We start from the raw sequence: 20,230 nt of genomic DNA, 5'->3' as shown, positions 1-20,230 counted from the left end.
GATGAGCGAGCGAGTCCCGGACGCTACACTTGACATTCCAAAATGGGGGATAATAAAAGGCGCACGAAGTTACGGGACGGCCGTCTTTTATTTTCCGTGTGGCCACAATAACCTAATATATAACGCGCGTAATGGATCGTTGGCGGGGAAAAATTTCTACTTTAATCGTCGTTCGTATTCCTTTTGTGCACGGCAGTCCGAAAACTCGGCGGACGGCGGCGTTACGACTTTGACATGCCACGGGCTCAAAGGAAGGAGGCCCGCTTGCGGTAATTAATTTGTTGTTAAGTCGAGCCCCGAATTCTTATTTCTCGAGTGAGAGGGCTGGTTTTATCGCGCGCGTGCAAAAGGAGAGGCATGCGAACAATTTTGTGGACTGTCGTCGGAGAAAGCCGTCGTGGTGAGCAATTACAATGGGCCTTTTACGTGATTTACATTTGTGCTGTTGCTCGAATACATTAAAGCTATGCTGACCGAGCGAATGTATGCCGCTGTATCCCACTGCAGTCTCACTCTTTATCGAATATTTTGTCTCGGAAGATTGTAAAGGCGTGTGTACTCCTTGCAAAAGGTACCTGCATACAATTGGAATCACTGTTTTACTCCCTTGTTTTTTGCTTTCAAAATGTTCTAATACGATATTAACAACGGGCGCGTACGTTGCCCGATTTTCCGAGTAAAATTCGATGTGCAATTGGTAAAGTAACGCCGATTAAAAGATGCCGGCAGTTTACTTAGGCAGCAGCCAAGTAGTTAAAGACTTATCACATCGCTCGACTATTTTTCTAAAGTTTATTCGCACGTAATGCTCGGGACAAAATCGTTTAGAAATGCCGCAAGTTCGAGCGAGTTGAAAAGATAATAGGTATTTAAAAATTCTCCAACTTCATATTATAAAGCCAATATAATCTTAAATTATAAATTACGTCTAAGATAAGATTGAATTTGCCGGCCACTTACGACAATTACACGACAATTTTTTTTTTTTAAACTCGTTCGAATGATTTTTTAAGCCTACGGAATAGAGGAGGAACGAGGGGGCCACTCGTACAAATATATACTGCTTTCAAAACCTTTAATGTGCCTAATAGAATCGTACTGTGAATTTGGTTTAAGGCTGACGTTTTAACACCCGAACCCCCTCCAATAAACGCGTGAAATCGTATAAAAGATTACACACGATTCGTATCCGAGTACCTGCTTTTCCTTAAGCATATAAATAGCTATCGGAACAGAGTAGGATATCGTGCCTCGCGCCAGATAAATCAGTTTAAGGTCTCTTTAAAATCTTTTTTATTTTTACGCGCCTACACACGTTCCCAAACCCTCCCTGCCGAGACCTCCGCGCTACCCTACCAGCAAATGGAGGCGTTTAATACATACACAAAGTTTTAAGAGTTTGACGGTGCGTATAGAACGTATAGAGCGAATAAGAGAAATAGAGAGATTGGCGGATGATACAGACACAGAGAGAGAGAGAGAGAGAGAGAGAGAGAGAGAGAGGTGGGTAGGTAGGTAGGTAGTATTGGCAACTGAAAATTTGTCACGACATAAAATCTCGCATCGTTTGAACGATATGTCGCGATGTAACGCGATGTCAACGCGCCTATGGCATTTCAATGTAATGTGCTGCGGATTCAGTCAATACCTCAGCGAGGGAGGATCGACGACACGACTGCGTCCACATAAGAGCGGACCTGCATACCTGTTTATACTACGGCCGCTCCCTCCCTGCCCCTTCCCCCTCTTTCACTTACTCACTTTCACACATACACACACACACACACACACACACACACACTCTCACTCTCTCTCTCGCTCTCTCTCTCTCTCTCTCTCTCTCTCTCTCACTCACTCACTCACTCGCTCTCGTTGCGTGCGCTCGTGTGCGTCCACGCGCGTATGTATTCGGATTGCGCGGAATGCAGATATTTGTCCGGAAATTGATAACTGGAATAAACTCGTTGCAAAACAGGGAGAAAGCGACTGCGCGCCTACCGGTGTCGCGCGAATAGCCCCGCAAACATAGTATGGCTGTCCAATGTTGCGGGGAGGGTGGGGGTGGGGGTGGCCCGGGGAAATTTATTCGGTCCTAATGATTACACGTATACAAATGCATATTATACAGTATTCCCCCCCCCCCCCTCCCTCCCCCACCCAGCCGCACAAGCACCCCTTATCACCTCTTCCCCGCGATGGAACGACACTGTCCTGCGTTATGTTTCTGCCACATTCTGTTTACGTAATACAGCTTTGACGAGCTTTTGCGCAAAATGTTTTTACCTGCGCTGCTCTCTTCGTTTTTCGATCTGTCAGCACTCGCGCACTACGTCCTTTTTCACCCCCCCCTCTCTCACTCTCTCTCTCTCTACGTACTCTACACATACACGGCTCGCACATATGCACACCCATATTTGTTTTTATCAATTTTTTTTATTACCTCTCTCCGTGGACTCCTGTCGGACCATTTGGTAAGCGAGTTTTGCCCATTGATAGAGAGAAAGAGAGTAAGGGGAGGGAGGAAGCCGCATTAAAATACGCTAAAGGATAACTAAAGCATAAAGCGGCTCGCGTGCACTTTTGTTTTTAATTCTCGTTAGCTTGGAGCTATATCGCTTGCACGCATTCACGCGCCCGTCAAAAAACAAAAAAAAAACAAAAACAAAAAAAAACACAAAAACAAAAAAAAAATATAGATGATGGAGATATCAGCCAAAAGTGGAACCCTGTGTCCCCATTTGGCCGCGTTGTGTTTTTATGAGACCGCGGGGCTGAAATATTCGGTATATTATTTCCACGGAAACACAAATACGATAAGAGAAAGCCTTAGACTTAGTTTGAAATTTATCATATTTACGATAGTATAGTGTGAAGGCAGGTACTTTTTCCTTAGAATATAAGTTTTTTGTAGAAGCTACATTAGCGTGTAAAAATTGTACATATATACTCCGACGTATGACTAAGCGATTATAAATCTAATCTATGAGACTATTTGTATTTATTAAAACAGATATTATAATACCGATGTCTTATCATTTTAATCTAATTTACCGACAGTTTTCTCTGTATTTGAGTGCTAACTAATCAGAATATATATTAAAATTTAATGTATCGCCGCTAAATTATTATTGAATTTTTAAATATTTTAATTGAGATAATTTTATCATGAGCATTCTGCTTGTATATTCTATTGTCCTTTATACTGACATGTTAATATGCAAGCGGCAAGATTAAGATCTTGAAGTTAGCGTTTATGACCCTCGGAAATATACGTAATTAGAAAGTAGATACCAAAAGACAAAAATATACTCCAACGCGACAATAGCTACTGTATCAAAACCTTTTAGGAATAATCAGTTCGTTTTCTTTTTTGCAATATCTTTACTCGTAATGTTTTCAGCGTCACTGATAACCAGAATTAATACTTCTAGATTAAGGATGAAGTCTGTAATATTGCCCGTGGGGAATAAACTTGTGGGTTTTCAAGAAATTAAATGCATTTTTGTATTTATTGAAAAATATATTAAAAATGAAAATTAAGTTAAAAAAATATTGAAAATACATGCGTTTCTCGGCATTTAATATACAAAAAATTATAAATATATCCTTCACATTATATTGTAATACAATAAGAAGGTTTAATTTGATACTTAATTGCTTATATTTATTATCAATAAAAATAGAATTGAATTAAAAATATTATTTATTCGTTTGTTTGAATGTGAAATTTTTTATACAATGTATAAGGATATCCGCAAAGATTTTATGCATCCTTGAATAAGGAAGAGTCTACCCAAAAGTTTTAACGTAAATAAATTTGATATCTTTGGAGATAAATATAAAAAAATCATAGTAGTTTAGTACCTTATTTTATAATTAACTTAATTCGTTTTTTTATTATTTTTGAGCTTTTTGCTTCAAATGGCTAATAAACGTTTACAATTTTAAAAATTATCTTAATTTGATTTATAAACTTGTCCAGTTATCCGATGCAGTAGAATTCGTTCACATACTCGTTTAATTTCCGATAATCTTAATGGAGTAGTAAAAAGAAATTCCTCGTGACATGTTAAATAATCCTCAGCTGGTTGTTTCCATATAGTGACGAAGTAAAAGTCTGCACGTAAATACTTTTAATCAGGATGTCTATAACTTAGAAGTGGCACGGCGAGGGGGATTGAAGGGCGGGAGGGGGGGTGGTGGTGGTGACGAGAAAGCTTATTAAAATCTAATAGAAGAGCCATTGAAATTCCCGTCGTACGTGCGAGTGACCACCAATTAATAAGAGGGAGACGAAATTGCGACAAGATTAAAAAGAATAGGGCGCGTGTGCGTCACGAAGAAAAAACGAACGCTGCACTTGGCGGAGCTTAAAGCTTGCGGCTCACGGTCGGGCCGTAAAATAGAGAAATCATCCATAAGAGCCACTGTTGCGGGGGTGTCCGACCGGCCTTTGCTCTTTCTCTTCCACCCTTCCATCTTCCCTCCCGTGTTTTCCCTTCCTCTCACTCACTCACTCTCTCTCTCTCTCTCTCTCTCTCTCTCTCTCTCTCTCTCTCACTCTCTATATATCTCTCTCTATCTATCTATCTATCTATCTGTCTATCTCTCTATCTCTCTATCTCTCTATCTCTCTATCTCTCTATCTCTCTATCTCTCTATCTCTCTATCTCTCTATCTCTCTATCTCTCTATCTCTCTATCTCTCTATCTCTCTATCTCTCTATCTCTCTATCTCTCTATCTCTCTATCTCTCTATCTAACTATCTATCTATCCATCTCCCTCCCTCGCGCGTTCTGCATATCTATGGATACAGAGAGACAGAAACAGGTTGGTAAAGAGCAGTCGAGGCAGGAGATTTGATTACGAAATAATTCGCGCGACGTGATACTAAATCGAGGACGACTGGGCGCTACGTTCCCTCTCTCACTCACACTTCACCCTAAGAATACAAATGAGGATAACTGCTTTTCCGCCCTCCGGAGTACACGCCGCGTGTGACGTATGTGGAATATGCTGAATCGTACTCTCGTGCTATCTCCCTCTTCTTTACCACCCCTGCCGCTATCGGCATCTTTAATTGCATTTAAGCGAACATTTTGTGACGCTGTAGTAACTGGCATTATTTGTTGCAAGCAAGTGCTTCTTTGAAGGTAAGATATGATTCTTTTAATTAAATAAATTTTTTTTTGTAATTTATGCTGACGATGTGCAACAAAAGATTTTCTATTTCTTTTATATTGGTTAGCAATCAAATTTCTCTTTAACATTACAATATCGTATGTTTAGTTTGATCGTAGGGGACGAATTTAAATTACGTTAAACTTTTTCAAATTTCATTCATTTAAGCATGAAATTAATCTCGCAGCAATGCAATTGGGTAAAAAGTTAATATTGTTCAATTATATGGCATTTCTAATTTCATCGATATTTAGATATTGCACTAATACAATTTGTGAAATTTATAAAAACGTATTGTTTACGTTGAATAAAATTTACGATAATTTCGACTGTGTATATCTGTTAGCAGATACAGTATTAAAAATAGGTTAAATAGGTTAGGCGGGGGGGGGGGGTGTATAACGGTTTGAGAGGGATTCTAAATATGTTGTCGTCTGTTTTGATATTATTTAAAGTAATTGAGAACAATTATCGAAGATTATTTGTAATTTATAAGAAAATCTTACCTAAAAATATGAATAAAAGATGTGTATATTGAGTAGGGTGGGGGTAGTATCGCAAATATTTTTAAATCTCGAAACATTTGAAAACATACTGAAAACATAATGTAAATACCTGATCACGTGCAGGTATAGTATTTTTAAGTGCATACATTGATTGTCATAAATGATTCTATGGAAAGTTAAATTTTTTTTACGATTTTAGTATTGTAAACGCTAGTTTTATTAATATTGAATGCCAAAATGTTACACCTTCAAAAGAATTGTTGAATCCATCGTTAATACTTTTTCAAATTGTTCCCAAACGAAGAGTGACACGGTATGAAGTTATAAATATTATTATTCGTCAGCGATTCTAAATGTCATTCGATATATTTGTTAATTAAATCGCATCAAATGCGAAACTTTTTCTTGACTTTGAAACGTGATTTAACTTTTACGTAAATCTTACTGAACCCCTGTCAAGATAAATTAAGCTTAAAATGTAATTTACAATTTGGTAAAACAAATTGTTTACATTACACCAGTTATGGTTGGTTTGTGGCTGCGAAGAGCAAATATAACACAACAAAATCCTGTTTTAAAAATCTTTGAACCATTCGTTCACTTATGAACGCACGAGGTAATTACCATTAATATATTTATGATCGATCATCAATGTATAATCGCTGCGGCTCGTGGTAGATTAAGTTGTTTGAAATTTATCGTAGACAAGCGATTAATTTGATTTTTTACCCATAGATAAGATACGAGCGATCATTTGTGTTTTTGAATAATACAACTGATTCGTCGGTCTCTCGTTTCCCTGCATAACAATAATCCATTTTTAGCGGACTCGCCATTTATTTTCTGATACAGAATGCAAAGCCACCCAACTCCCCCGAAACCCTCCACAGACAAAGACTTTCTATATTTTGCGTTGGTGTAACTTCTCGTTATTTTCTCGCTTACCGTATTTCGTAGGGTGAAAAAGCAGATCGCGAAATGCGAAACTCATTACGATGAGTGTAGCGGCCAGCCTTAGCTTACTGAATTACAAACGAAATAAAATTATTGTATTACAGAGGGATGCGGTACAGGGCTGCACCCAGGCAATGACACACCGCGCGGCCATGTACGCGTGATTTGGCCGCGAATTATTTTTTCCCGATGCTAACTGGCGAAAGCATCCCCTCCCTCCGTAAGATTTGCGCGTCTCGCGTGCGCTCGCTAAAAATACGGGCACGGAGCGGTACACGGAATGAGCGTTTGGTTAAGGGCATGAGAGTGGCGAGGGGGGTGGGGGGGGGGGGGGGGTTGGTTGGTTGGGTGTGGGGGGGGGGGGGGGGAGACGAAAAGATCCGAAAACGGTTGCATAAACGGGATTTTTCACGACTCGCAAGACTGGCCTTAACTAACGCAGTGGAATAGAGATGAGCAGGGGAGGATGTTGGGGGAACTTTTTTCCACAATCACGCCAATGACGCCCTCTTTATCCCTTTTTTCCTTCTTTTTTCTTTCTTTTCGTTTTTTTTTTTTTTTTTCCATTAGCGGTAATAAATTTAATCTAGAACGCGTCGGTGCGCGTATTTTTGGGTAATACTTCGAAAAGCGATACAGTGCTAGGTGGGCACGGGCGAAAAGGGCCGAGGGTCGTTTCAAGTTTCAACTCGAACTGATTCTCGGACATTTCGGCAACAGAGATATGAAACGCGATACTTTTAACGAAAAAATTTTTTTGCCACGGCCCCGCTTTATTGTTCCGCGAGGCTGATTGGTAATTGGTCGCACGCGAATGGTCACGAGCACTTGCTGGGTGAGGATCCGAAGGGCCGCTGGGACACCGGGGGCGAAGAGGAGCATTCGACCAACGCGTGCATTCATAACCGCAATTGCATTTCTACGCGCAACCCCGACACGCTTCCTTCCTGGTCATCCTGTTGGAATGGGCAATTCAATATCAGCATTCCGATGGGACCCTCGACCGATGCTTATTGTTGCTCTTGCATTTCCCGCGTTGTCTTAACCGTTCAGAATCTGCTTACTTGCCACGTGCGAGTCTCGATGCTGGAAATTGCCGATGCACTCGTTAAGTGTCTGCCGTGCTTTCCTCTTTCAAGGAGCGCTTTCGGACTTATTTTAATTGACTGTTGAAGAGAGAGAGAGAGAGAGAGAGAGAGAGAGAGTGTGTGTGTGTGTGTGTGTGTGTGTGAGAGATAGACGATCTGATGAAATCCTTAATTTTTATTATTCTTTGCTATGATAGTAGAATGGAAATCATTATTTGCGCTATTTACCTATACACACGAGAGTTTCGTATGATAAACAAAACATAAATAAAATTATATCCGTCAGCCGCTCTAAATGTCTTAATTCGAATATCAATTAATAGTTATTCACGTGCTTTGGTATTTCATTCGGACAGCTTAACAAAAATTTGATATGTAGATTCTACTGAAAATAACTGATGCATTCGCAAACTTAATGCATTACGTACTATTTTCATTGCCAATAATAATTCTTTTTGCCTTTTGATGGAATGCATCGAATATTTTATTTCCTAAAGATTTTAAAGTAACTATTAAAAAAAAAAAAAAAAAAAGAAAAAAAAAATTTTTTTTAAATAAACTCGTTTCATGACATTCTCTTTTGTTATTATTTAATGATAACGTATTAGTTAATGGAGCTCATTTATGGCTGCTTATTAGCTTTTCAATTTGTCAAAGAGTTTTGCATCTATTGAAATGAAATTTTAAAATGTTGCGAGTTACAATGAGACAAATTACGTCGTTTAATTTCTTTCATATTCATTTGAAGAACATTATGGAGATGTAATTTTTAAATTTTATATTAAATTATAATCACATATATGAGCAAATAATTAAAATAATTTTACATTACAATTATTATTATATATATATATATATATATATATTTTTTTTTTTTGTTTTACAAACCTTTAAATATAATATATTGATTATTCGTAACGTATCAAATATTCTAATCAACTGGCTTAAGGAAAGCTTCACAATGAATTAATTAACAGGGTTGTCGAGTGATTTATTTATTTTTTGGAAAAAAGATTGAAATTGTAGAATAAATTATCTCAACGTTCCGTGGCAATTACATATCCTTACAAAGTTACTTTTCTTCATCGACGGCAGGTAGATTGGAGCAATCTCTAGCTTACATGGTTTTTTTTTTAAAAAAAAGGAAGAAAAAGAAAAACACGCCTTGTATACATAATGTATGAAAATAATACGGTGATACAATATTTTAAATTTTAGTCCAAATTTATAGTTAAAAATGCAACATATATTTCTTAATTTATGTTATATATGCTCTGATTGGTTTTCTGTATACATTCATCGCTCCAAAAGGGTTTTTTTTTTTTTGTATGTCAGTTTTAGTCTCCGGATATCTTTATGCGCATTTCTTTTATGAGATTTTCTTTTATTTTCGGTCAATATTTCAAATCGGGCTTTTTACAGTGAATGAGCTTTATAAGAGCAATATTTCCACGCTGATTTTATGAGGACTGTTTTTTTTTCTCCATTTTTGTGGCCCATGGTTTTATGATCTTTTCACAACTCGACTGTAACTTAAAAGGTACTAGTTATTGCTAAGTGAAATTTAGACTAGATTTTTTCGTTTTCTTGTTGTTTTTTCCTTTTTTTCTTTTTTCTTTTATCTTTTTTCTTTTTAAATATCATTCGAATGTAGGTTTTTCCTGAATTTCACCCGTTCCATAAAATACTTTTATTTTATTTTTGTTTTCCCATGTCAAACAAAAATCTTGCTAACGATGAAAATGTTGAAAATTCATAAGGTTTATAAATATCAGCTTTTCAAAGTTCATAACATTGTTGTATATAAACGTTGTAATAGCTTGAAAAACTGATTGTAATTTAAGAGATTATTCTTAACGCTCTAACAATATATTCACGAGAATTGTTAATGGGTGATTGCATTAGGCATTAAGAACTTGGTATTTGTCGGGATTATTGTTCTAAGATATCGATATATTCATTATAGTGAATAAATTTTTTTGTTATTTCATTATGTAATATTACTCTTTAATTAATATGTAATAATGTATCTTTTATCCATTATCCTACATTCTGTTGGGTATACACTATATCTATACAATCTTTTATTATTTTATCTTTGATATGTTATTTATACCATTCAAGTAAAAAATAAAATTGTTTTTATATAGACATTTGTCGAATTTGTTATAAATACTGTGTAGTTCGTTATTTTTTGAGAATAAAAAAAAAAAAAAAAAAAAAAAAAAAAAAAAAAAAAAAATGGTTATGTTAAATTCGTAGTATTTGATCAATTTTCATTGCTCTAAAGGCATACCTACTGATAACATTCTTAATTTTAATAATTTTTATTAGAAATTTTTTTAGTATAAATGGTATACTTTTGTTAATTATTAGTATTTTCTACAAAAAAAAAAGTAAAATATATGAATATTACCTTAATACAAACCTTGATACGAGCACATATATATCATTGTGAATTATAGCTATATAATTACGGCACATAATAAAAACGAAATATTTTAACGAAAATACATAATCGATATTTATATTTCATATTTTAACAGCATCTAATTGATTTATAATTAACATTATGATCTATATGAATTTAGTTAATTAGTCACATTATTTAAGAGTGCATTATCAAATAATTTGTAAATATCATTGTATTAGAACTATTATATAATAGATTTAATTCTTAATATTTAGAAATTGAAGCTGATTTGGATCTTTTCATTAATTGATATAACATTGGAATATTTGGCAAAGGTTTTTCTAAGCTTCTAATTAAGATGTAAATTCAATATTTTATTGCTCATTGTATAAAATAATCAAATATTGTCTTCGTCTTCGTTTTGAGTTATTTGATTGTTTAAAAATTATAATGTTTTTGTGAATATTAATTCATATATCATACATAAAAATCTATATGAAATTTTCATATAACAATAATATAATTGTTTTCGTAATTAGGAATCCAATAGAATTAAATGATGGAAACCATTGAAGGTATTTTAAATATTTACACATATAGAATAGATTAATTTGATTCCATGTAATTTCATTATTTAGCTTACAATAACTATTATGCATTAGCAGGTTTTCCCAAATTCAATTTATTCGTTTGTTTTACGATATGTCTACTTTTATGTATATCAAAATAATTTCTCCAGACGTAATTTGAAAAAATTGTACATAGTTTATTTTATTATTAAATTGATATTTAATTTAATATAGATGAAATAGAATATGAAAATTAGTATTTATTTTAGAATAAAAATTAATATTATCATTATTATTATTATTATTATTATTATTATTATTATTATTATTATTATTATTATTATCATCATCGTCGTCGTCATCATCATTGTTATCATTATCATAAGAATATTAATTTATAGAGTATTTATAATTAAATTATTATACGAAAAGTAGGTTATAAGGAAAGTTATAATAATAATTATTATACATTAGATAAGGCTTAAATTATATTGTATGGCTAGTCATTTTATTTCAACTAGTTAAAGGATTTTATTATACCTATCCTCTACTAATATGCCCATAGATATGCGTATGGACATGTAGAGCAAACTTTGAAGGCAAGCCGTGTCTTTCATTAAAAATATTAAAAAATTTTTATATAATTACATAAATTTTTAAAACTCAACTCTCATTGAAGTTGGCTTCCAAGTTTCATAAATTTTACATCGCATTTTATCACGCTCATTTTAAATTTTCAATTCATTAATACGCGGCACGATATTTAATTCCATTGCTTGCAGACATTTTATTAAAATAGCAGCTGCAATAAAGTAAGCACGAAATATAAATATACAATCTTTTTGATGCATAGTAAATATTAAAGCAATAGACAAGCCGCTCTTTTTACGACGCGTAGTAAAAGATAATGTAATGTGCTCATCCTGGAGTCGCCTAATAACGTATCTTCCATGATTGTGTGAAAAAGAAAAACATGGTTTCTGTAGTTAGCGAAACGAGCTGATTTTCAATGATTACTTTGTGAATTTGTTTCATTTCTATGGACTAAGTGAAGTCCCGTGATATATTTAATTTACACGTATCCTAATTGTTTCTTGAAATGTTTTTCGAAATTTAATTAATGTAAATTAATTTTTTATTTTTTTGTTTTGTTTTCTATAATTTTATACGAGATAGGTTTACCATATAAACACCCAGGCGCATACTCTCGATTCTCCCATCTAATGGTTCTTAGATGGGAAAGTATTATCGCATTGCCATGTTAAGGCAGTCGACAAATAGAGTCAATTTTAATTTTCCCTAAGCATCTTAATGAATTTGTAACCGCAAATAAGTAGGTTTTGTGCCTATATCTCTGGCTCTTGTAATCTGGCTCGAAACATCAATATTATTTACGATCACGAAAATATGCGGTAACGGTTTTTTTCCAATTCATATATTATGCCTATATTCCATTACATAGAAATCAAGATATTTTATATTATTAGATCACCGTTTAGAAACTGCCATAACTGCCTCTACATATTTCACCCGTGGTAAGTCTGATCTGTTTTTTTTTTTTTTTTTTTTTTTTTTTTTTTTTTTTTGTTTCCCTCAACTATTTCTACCTATATAAATTACGTCAGCTGTCCTTGTTTTTCTACCAAATTTATTATCCTTTTACAATCATTATTTTTATATAACTTCTTTATTACTTTTTCGCGTATAAGCGTTTTCTTTCATAACGTCTGAATTTATTATTTATTATCGCTATTATTATATTGCAATCAATTTTATGGCAGATTAAAAATGAGGCACACATATACATTGGATTCGTTGATACTGCAGCCCTTGGGCGCTCATTAGCTCGTGGCATTTGAAAGTTCGTTCTCGCAAAAGTTGCCGCCATAAGTAAAAGTATGATAAAAATAAGTTTTGCTCCCGATTACGAAGAGGTCAATCGCGAATCGCGTGAAACTACTGCATACCAAATGTACGAGGTAAGCGCCGTAAAGCAGCTCGGCTCGGTCGTCCATTCGGATGGCTCGCAAATTTTACGATCTAAGCATTAAGTAAGAGATAGTTGTACAGAGGAGAATCGTTGGCGGTTAATTTCGTGGGAGCACGAGATCATTGGAGACGAGCGCGTTATTGGGCCAAACGACGGCCGCCAGTCAGCCCATATTGTGACTCCTGAACAAATAAGATTCCAATGTAAAATATCGAGCGCGTATTATTGGGGCAAAGTCGAGCGGGGGTTCGAGCGAGGGACGATAAAAAGCGATTGAAAGGGGCAATCTAGTCGGTCAAATACCGTGATAAAGCGGATCGTTTAGCTGGAAAGTCTGGCATAGATCGAAGAGTAATAGTGGGATCAGCAGTATCAGTGCATAGCGCAGGTGCATGAGCGTCTCGGAGGAGAGTAAAGCATCGACGTAGGGAAGGGATGAGGTGAAGATTGCGAGGAAGGGGTAATTGACGAAGGCGCGGCGTAAGGAACGTCGAGTGTCTTTCTCTCTTTCTCTCACTCTCGTTCTCTTTCCCCCTTCCTCTCTCGGTGCCTCTCTATATATACACGTATATAGTCACGTATGAAGAGCTCCTGCACCGCATCACCTTGCCAAGCAAACTGTCGGAGAGAGAGAGAGAGAGAGAGAGAGAGAGAGAGAGAGAGAGAGAGAGAGAGAGAGGCGCTTCCTAGGCGGAGCTGCACGCGCTCTATACACCCGGGGCAGTCGGTCGCGCTTGCGCGTCGAAGAAAGCCCGTGTTTTTACGCGCACCCGGCTAGAAATAGAGGCGCCCGTTGCTCCGCCTCCTAGAATACGACCGCGGGTTCCTGAGCGACGCTCGTGGCGCCTCTGGCCGGGCGTGGTGCATGTTAATGCGCGCCAAGTCGGGGGAGGAGTCGTCCTCGACGTCCTCTTTCGGGGTTAATCGCGAGGAGATCCCGGGCCCGGGCGAGCTCCGGATCATTTTGTCAAGGCGTGAAGAGCCGCTGCTTCTCTCTCCCACTTTTCTTCGCCCCTTACTCCAGCGCCGCCTCGCGCTTTATCTCGCGCCGTGAATTATACAGGCCGTTTTAAAAGAAATTCATGACTTTGATAAAATCAGTCATCGGCGAGCGGATTTAGAGCTTCTTTAATAACGCCTCTCTTATTTTCCTAGCGAATGCCAGCGAATTTATCCGTGGCACTCTCGGGAAAATAAAAGTAGCGAATGTTCTTATCAAGTGGGTGCTTGGGAATGGAAATCTTCGACCTTTTGTTATGAATCGCTGCGTCGAGCGCGCAATAAAAGTTTTAAGCAATTGTATCGAGCCACATAAGGGATACCAAGTTCATGCTTATTTATAAGCTGCGTCGTTCCAAAATCTTTACAAAACTGAATGGAAAGTTTTTATAGGGGAGAGGGATCCGAGGTCGTTTGATCGTAAAAATTTCAAAAATATATTTATTTCCTCGTAAATTCAGTTGCGTTGATCTTTGACTATTATTTGTCTTGATGATTTTAGGTAAATTTTTTAAGCTAATTATAGATTCATTTTTTGAACAAGGAGTTTAACTTGATGTAACTGCTGCACCCATTCGTATATACGATTCAATTAGACTTTATCCAAGACCATCCAAGAACAAACTCTCCTTTATATTTCGTGCTTCTGAATTAAGTAATATGAAAAAAAATATATTTTTGAAAATAATACGTGAAGAATAAGAATAATTATTTCAATAGAATTGAACTGCGATGAGATTTTGTTTGGACAAAAGTTTCAAAATTTATCATCGTACGAATGACAAGGAAATCTACGTTTAGAATTCTTTCGTTTGTGGTGGTGGTGGTGGTGGTGGTGGTGGTGGTGGTGGTGGTGGTGGTGGTGGTGGTGGTGGTGGTGGTGGTGGTGGTGGTGGTGGTGGTGGTGGTGGTGGTGGTGGTGGTGGTGGTGGTGGTGGTGGTGGTGGTGGTGGTGGTGGTGGTGGTGGTGGTGGTGGTGGTGGTGGTGGTGGTGGTGGTGGTGGTGGTGGTGGTGGTGGTGGTGGTGGTGGTGGTGGTGGTGGTGGTGGTGGTGGTGGTGGTGGTGGTGGTGGTGGTGGTGGTGGTGGTGGTGGTGGTGGTGGTGGTGGTGGTGGTGGTGGTGGTGGTGGTGGTGGTGGTGGTGGTGGTGGTGGTGGTGGTGGTGGTGGTGGTGGTGGTGGTGGTGGTGGTGGTGGTGGTGGTGGTGGTGGTGGTGGTGGTGGTGGTGGTGGTGGTGGTGGTGGTGGTGGTGGTGGTGGTGGTGGTGGTGGTGGTGGTGGTGGTGGTGGTGGTGGTGGTGGTGGTGGTGGTGGTGGTGGTGGTGGTGGTGGTGGTGGTGGTGGTGGTGGTGGTGGTGGTTGGGGTGATGGGGGGGGGGATTTAAATCGAAATTAAATGTATTATACTTGTGTAGCACATCAGTGCAAAATATGTTATAAAACATTGCTTTCCTTGAATCGATATTCATATTCAAATCGATAAAGACATATGACCAATGTAGCATTATAACATTGATTGCATATTATGGTTTTTGACAATGAAGTATTATATTTTAGGATAAATATTGTTGTATTTTTCATTTATTAACAGCAGAATATGCTTAGTAACATTATTGATCGATAATTTTTATATATAAATTTGGTGTCATTATTCATGCTGTGAATTTTTATTTTTGGCTCGCTCCTATGAAAATAGTATAATTTAAAAACTGACGATTGTTTGCCAAACTAACCCTATTGGTTTTATCGATAAAAATAGGGTTTTAATTGTAAAACTTGCATTAAAAAACGATGTTGTTGTTGTTGTTATTGTTGATTTTGTTGTTGTTGTTGTTGTTATCATTATTTTTATTATTATTATAATATATTTTATAAAAGCTTTTGTACATAATTTTAAAACTTCACTGTTTATAAATGTGAAAGAACACAAAGTTTTTAGAAGTTTATTTATATTTCAAAAAGGTCCTGATTTGATTGTGAATCATTATAATTATTAAAGATAATATTATTAATATTATTATTTTTCCATCCGATGAAATAATTTTATCATTAAAGTCATGTATTTATTAAGGTTTTTGTCTTCTTCTGTATGATAAATAAAGTCAAGTTGCTTGGAAATATTAGTTTTGCACAGCTGCCGTGTACATTAAAAAAGCAATATCTTACAGTATAGTAAACTACTGCATTACATGAACGTAGTTTTATATTTTTCTTCAAAACTATCTTATCGTATTTTAACTTTATAAAATGTTTTTTTATTAACGTATAATACCTAGGCAATTGAAGCTATCTCATAATCATTTATTTTACTTTAATTTTTTCTAAGTTATAAAAGTCGGTATGTCGAGTCGACAACTACAAATACATTTAAAAATTTCAACATAATAGCGTTCGATGCTCAATAATAGGACCGTGAAAATAGTATATCTTGACGTAATAAAATTAGATGGAAGCAAGTGAAAAATGATTGTCAAGGTGTTGGTATGCAGCCCTATACGCGTCAGCCGGTACAAATGGATGAAAGACTCCCTCTCTCATTGAATTTTACGAAATATGATGAAACGGATCATTTAGTCCGACTCATTGAGAATTAATCGGTTGGTAAATTTGGATAATACTTATTTATCTCGAAAACGAAAAAGCATAAAGCTTTGTGCTTTTTCAATTTATGAGTGATGGATATGTATCGTTACCATCGACGCTAATCACAATTCATTTATCGTATTTTGAAAACCAGATGAACCTAAATAAAGTCTGCTTAAAGTATCGGCAGTTAGATTTCCATTTTAGGATAATTATGTGAGTGAAATCCTGGAATCTGCTAACGTAATCTGCCCCGTTAACTAACATGTACATGATAATCATAAGCGCGTGAAGAATCTTCCTTCCTTCTTTCAAATCTCGTTGCGGCAGTCCAGAGTCCCGGAATCATCAACCCCCGTTGGCTTCCAGGCTCACGTAGGTTCTGAACTCATTTTCTCTCTCTCTCTCTCTCTCTCTCTCTCTCTCTCTCTCTCTCTCTCTCGACTCGTGACAGAAATTACTAAGCGACCCCTCGATGGGGTCGCGGGCGACGCTGCATATTAATCTCCCGAACCGCACATCAGCGGCGTCGACAGACCGTCGCACCTGCGCGCTTCTTTATAACGGGGACTCGAGCAAGTACCGCAGCCGAGAAAGAGAGAAATCACGGGTGCGGTTTTGCGGGCGGAATTCGTCGACCGCGCGAAATGCCAAAGTTTGAATTGACCTGTCACGGTCAGTGCCGTGCGCCGTCGAGCATTTCACCTCGGCGGACTCCTCACCGATACGCGCTTACCGTAAATCTCGGGGTTCCTTCCCACCCTCCCCCGCGCTCAATCAACCCCGCCCCGTAGCGCACAGTGCCGCGCGCTTGGCTTCCTATTATGCTGATTTACGTTAGGTGGCGCGGGGCCCCTAATGGGCCCCGCGGGCGCGACGACTCTCGTGTGCCAGGCACCCACGTGTCCTTGCCCCGGCGATCGTAAAATGGATAGACGTTTATGTACGCGCGCTTCCGCTCCTTACAATCAACTCTCGAGGCTCTTAGTCTCTGACGAGTCCGAGTGTCTTGTTTCGGATGGAAATCCTATCTACGGACCCTGCACCGTATTGCGCACACGTAAGAGAATGAAAACGAGTGAGCGAGAGCGAGTGAGACGAGAGTGAGAGGGGCAGGGTTGGCAGAGTGCGGTGGCGGGTGAATTTTTGTCTACTAAATCAACTGACAGCAGAACGCGCTTGCAATTTTTTTAAAGCGTGAGTTCGCTTCTGGAATTCGGTCTGTACCTCTTTTTTCTTTCTTCTTTTTTTCTCTCTCAGATGCTTTGAAGCTTCGCAAAACCAATTACGCCTTTAAATGGGTATAATTCTTGTCAATTATCGGGGAAAAAGTCTAACAGCTTTCTCAAAGACGCTGTAAAAATGTAATATGCATGCCTCGCTTAATATTTGCTAGATATCGTTATTGTGTGCGCATGAAATATGTTAAATGACGAGTGGCCTTTGAAAATCGATAATTTGTGGTTTCTTTAAGTACACCTTAAAAATTGTACATTCACAAAGCACTTTAAATACGTAGGGGAAAATGTTCATTTTAAACATGAAGATTATTGTAAGAATCGATGGAACGAACCTTCTTACGTCTAATCGTTAATTTCCTCCGTTTGCTAATACATTTTATTTAGCGTAGAGCAATAATACTCGTGAACGGAAAGTCACGCTTAAATCAATACAATATTAAGCACAAATTATGGGCCAATGTTACGAGGAACAAGTTAATTTGGACAAAAATTCGGAAGTATAATCCGCTTTTCGTCAAAATTTAAATTCATGGGTTTATACGGTCGTTTCAAGCCTGCTGTCATCTAAATCATCATACACATAATATAAAATAGAGTAAAGAGGAGCTCAAAAATGTTCAACCCTGAAGACGTTCATTTCAATATAATCTCGAAGCTTTATCGATTTCTATCACTTATAAATTAAAATAGTGCTTTTAGCTTTTTGCAAAAATCTAAGACGATTAATCGTAAAGGCCGATCCGAGCAGAAGGTGACAACGCGACCAATTTTCCATGCTTAATAACCTCGCTAGTGTTTACGTATTTATCGGCTTCCTTAATAATGCCGCACAATTTTTCAATCTCATTAAAATTAATTCTAGCAATGAGCAAAATTTCTACTACGCGCATAATTCCTTCCTCGCACTACTTGCTTTCCAATACTTTTCATTAACTTCCACTCTACTGAAGAATCCTCATATCGACTCAACAACTTTGTAGCCCCACTATCGTCATAAACATTAAAGGACATTGGTATCATTTCCAATAGTCTATTACATTTCACGCGTCATGATTTTTATATCAGCGGCAATGACATGCAGGCATAAATAAATAAAAGAAAAATACACAATTTCCGGACGTATGTACCTCGCACATTGCCAATTAACGGAAGTGGGCACATAGGTCGAGGAAGCAGTCGAGGCATCCCTTTTAATAAACGTAGCTCAGCGAGGATATGAAATGCTACCTCCTGGGCATTAACTGGAAGCAAGTTTGTCGGACAAAGTTTTTCTCGTCGTTCGCGCGACGGCTTGCGCACGATCCTGCACTCCTCCCCCGATTAACTAACATTACCGCAGCCCCCGAGCTTTGTCACTGTCCCGGTGGCGCGGGTTGCGCGACCCCGTCGGCAGCAGCGCAGACCTCGGCTGCCTCGGCTAGTAACTTCCTCATTGGCCTCGTATAGCACGATGCCCGCTAAAGAGCCCGAGGCGCCTTTCTCAATCAGTCGGGGGATGATGAAACACCGCTTTCAGCAGTAGTAGCAACAGCAGCAGCAGTAGATCCAAAGCTTCGGCACTAAAGAGAAAAATAAGCAAAGAAGAGGGCAAAAAGAAAAGCGAGTCAAGCTCGCCGACGAGAAACGAGCACGACATCCCTTTGAAGTGAAAAGAACGAAGCGGGGCGCGGGGCACTAACGCGATTAAGAAATTAGGGGATTTTTAATCTTTGCCCTCGGGGGTGCGTAAGCGCGTGCTCTAGGTGTCGGGCCGGTCACGAAGCGCCGGGAGAATAAATAAACCGAGAAATTAAATCGCTGATTAGGAGTTTAGTGCCTCTGCGGCCGCTGGCCCTCTCCGACCCTCTCGGATCCTCTCCGTCGCCAAACCCCTCCGCCCCCCCCCCTCTCGCCATTCTCCACCTTGTCGCGCTCGCGGCACCTTCGGCCTCGATAAATTGCAAGTCAATCACGGAGACTTCGGTCGTTAATACCCGGATTCGGCAGCGCGTTAAGTATGCGCGGCATCCGCGCTTCGCTCGGTTCCCACAGTCTTCGACTTGACGCGCATCGTCGTCCTTAAAGGGCCGAGTGCAAAGCATAAATGTCTCGTTGCGTGTATACCAACACTCCTCGGGCTCGGGGCTTCTGCCTCACCTCCTCACTTACGCCGCAGCCCTATCGACGCCTTGTGCCGGCCCGACCCCTTGCCCCGCATGGTCACGCGCTCGCGGCAAATAAAGTCGGCAATTTTTGTACGCCCGGGGCCCTCTTTTCGCCGGCCGCGTGTTTCGTCGCTTGTAAAAAGCCACCGCGGCCCGCGATCCGCCCTTTGTCTCGCGCGCGTTTCGTGCCGCGTCCTTGCCGACTCCGGACCATTGTCCCTCTTTTTGCTCTTCTCTTCGACAATTATTCGATAATTTATCAAAGCGTCCGCGCACACAATGGTGGGGCCCAACTCGCGCTACGAGATATCGCCTTTACTACGGGGCCCCGCGAGCGCGTTTAATAAACACGGTGTCCTCTGAAAAATTCATCCTCCTCGCTTTATCCTCTTCCGCCTGTTTGGCCGGCACTAAGCGACGGGCCCTTAGCCGTAAGGTCCGACTGCTCCCGACTCGTAACGCGCACTTTTCGACGGGACGCTCGATCATCCAGGCGCAACGCAAGCTAGGATAAATTTTTTACCCAATTAGGGGCATAAATTGTGTGCACCCGACTAAGAGCG

The 20,230-nt window shown here is 38.6% G+C and overlaps 1 protein-coding gene across 1 annotated transcript in view; it reads left to right on the top strand.

Moving 5' to 3' along the window:
• Nucleotides 1–20,230, top strand: part of LOC105362159 (E3 ubiquitin-protein ligase Rnf220) — a 132,606-nt gene that overhangs the window by 9,890 nt on the left and 102,486 nt on the right. The window lies entirely within an intron of this gene.

The sequence above is a fragment of the Ceratosolen solmsi genome, unplaced genomic scaffold, assembly GCF_000503995.2.
Source record: "Ceratosolen solmsi marchali unplaced genomic scaffold, CerSol_1.0 scaffold35, whole genome shotgun sequence".
NCBI classification, from domain to species: Eukaryota; Metazoa; Arthropoda; class Insecta; order Hymenoptera; family Agaonidae; genus Ceratosolen; species Ceratosolen solmsi.
Note: the sequence above shows the minus strand (reverse complement) of the source record. Positions and strands in the feature narration are given on the sequence as shown.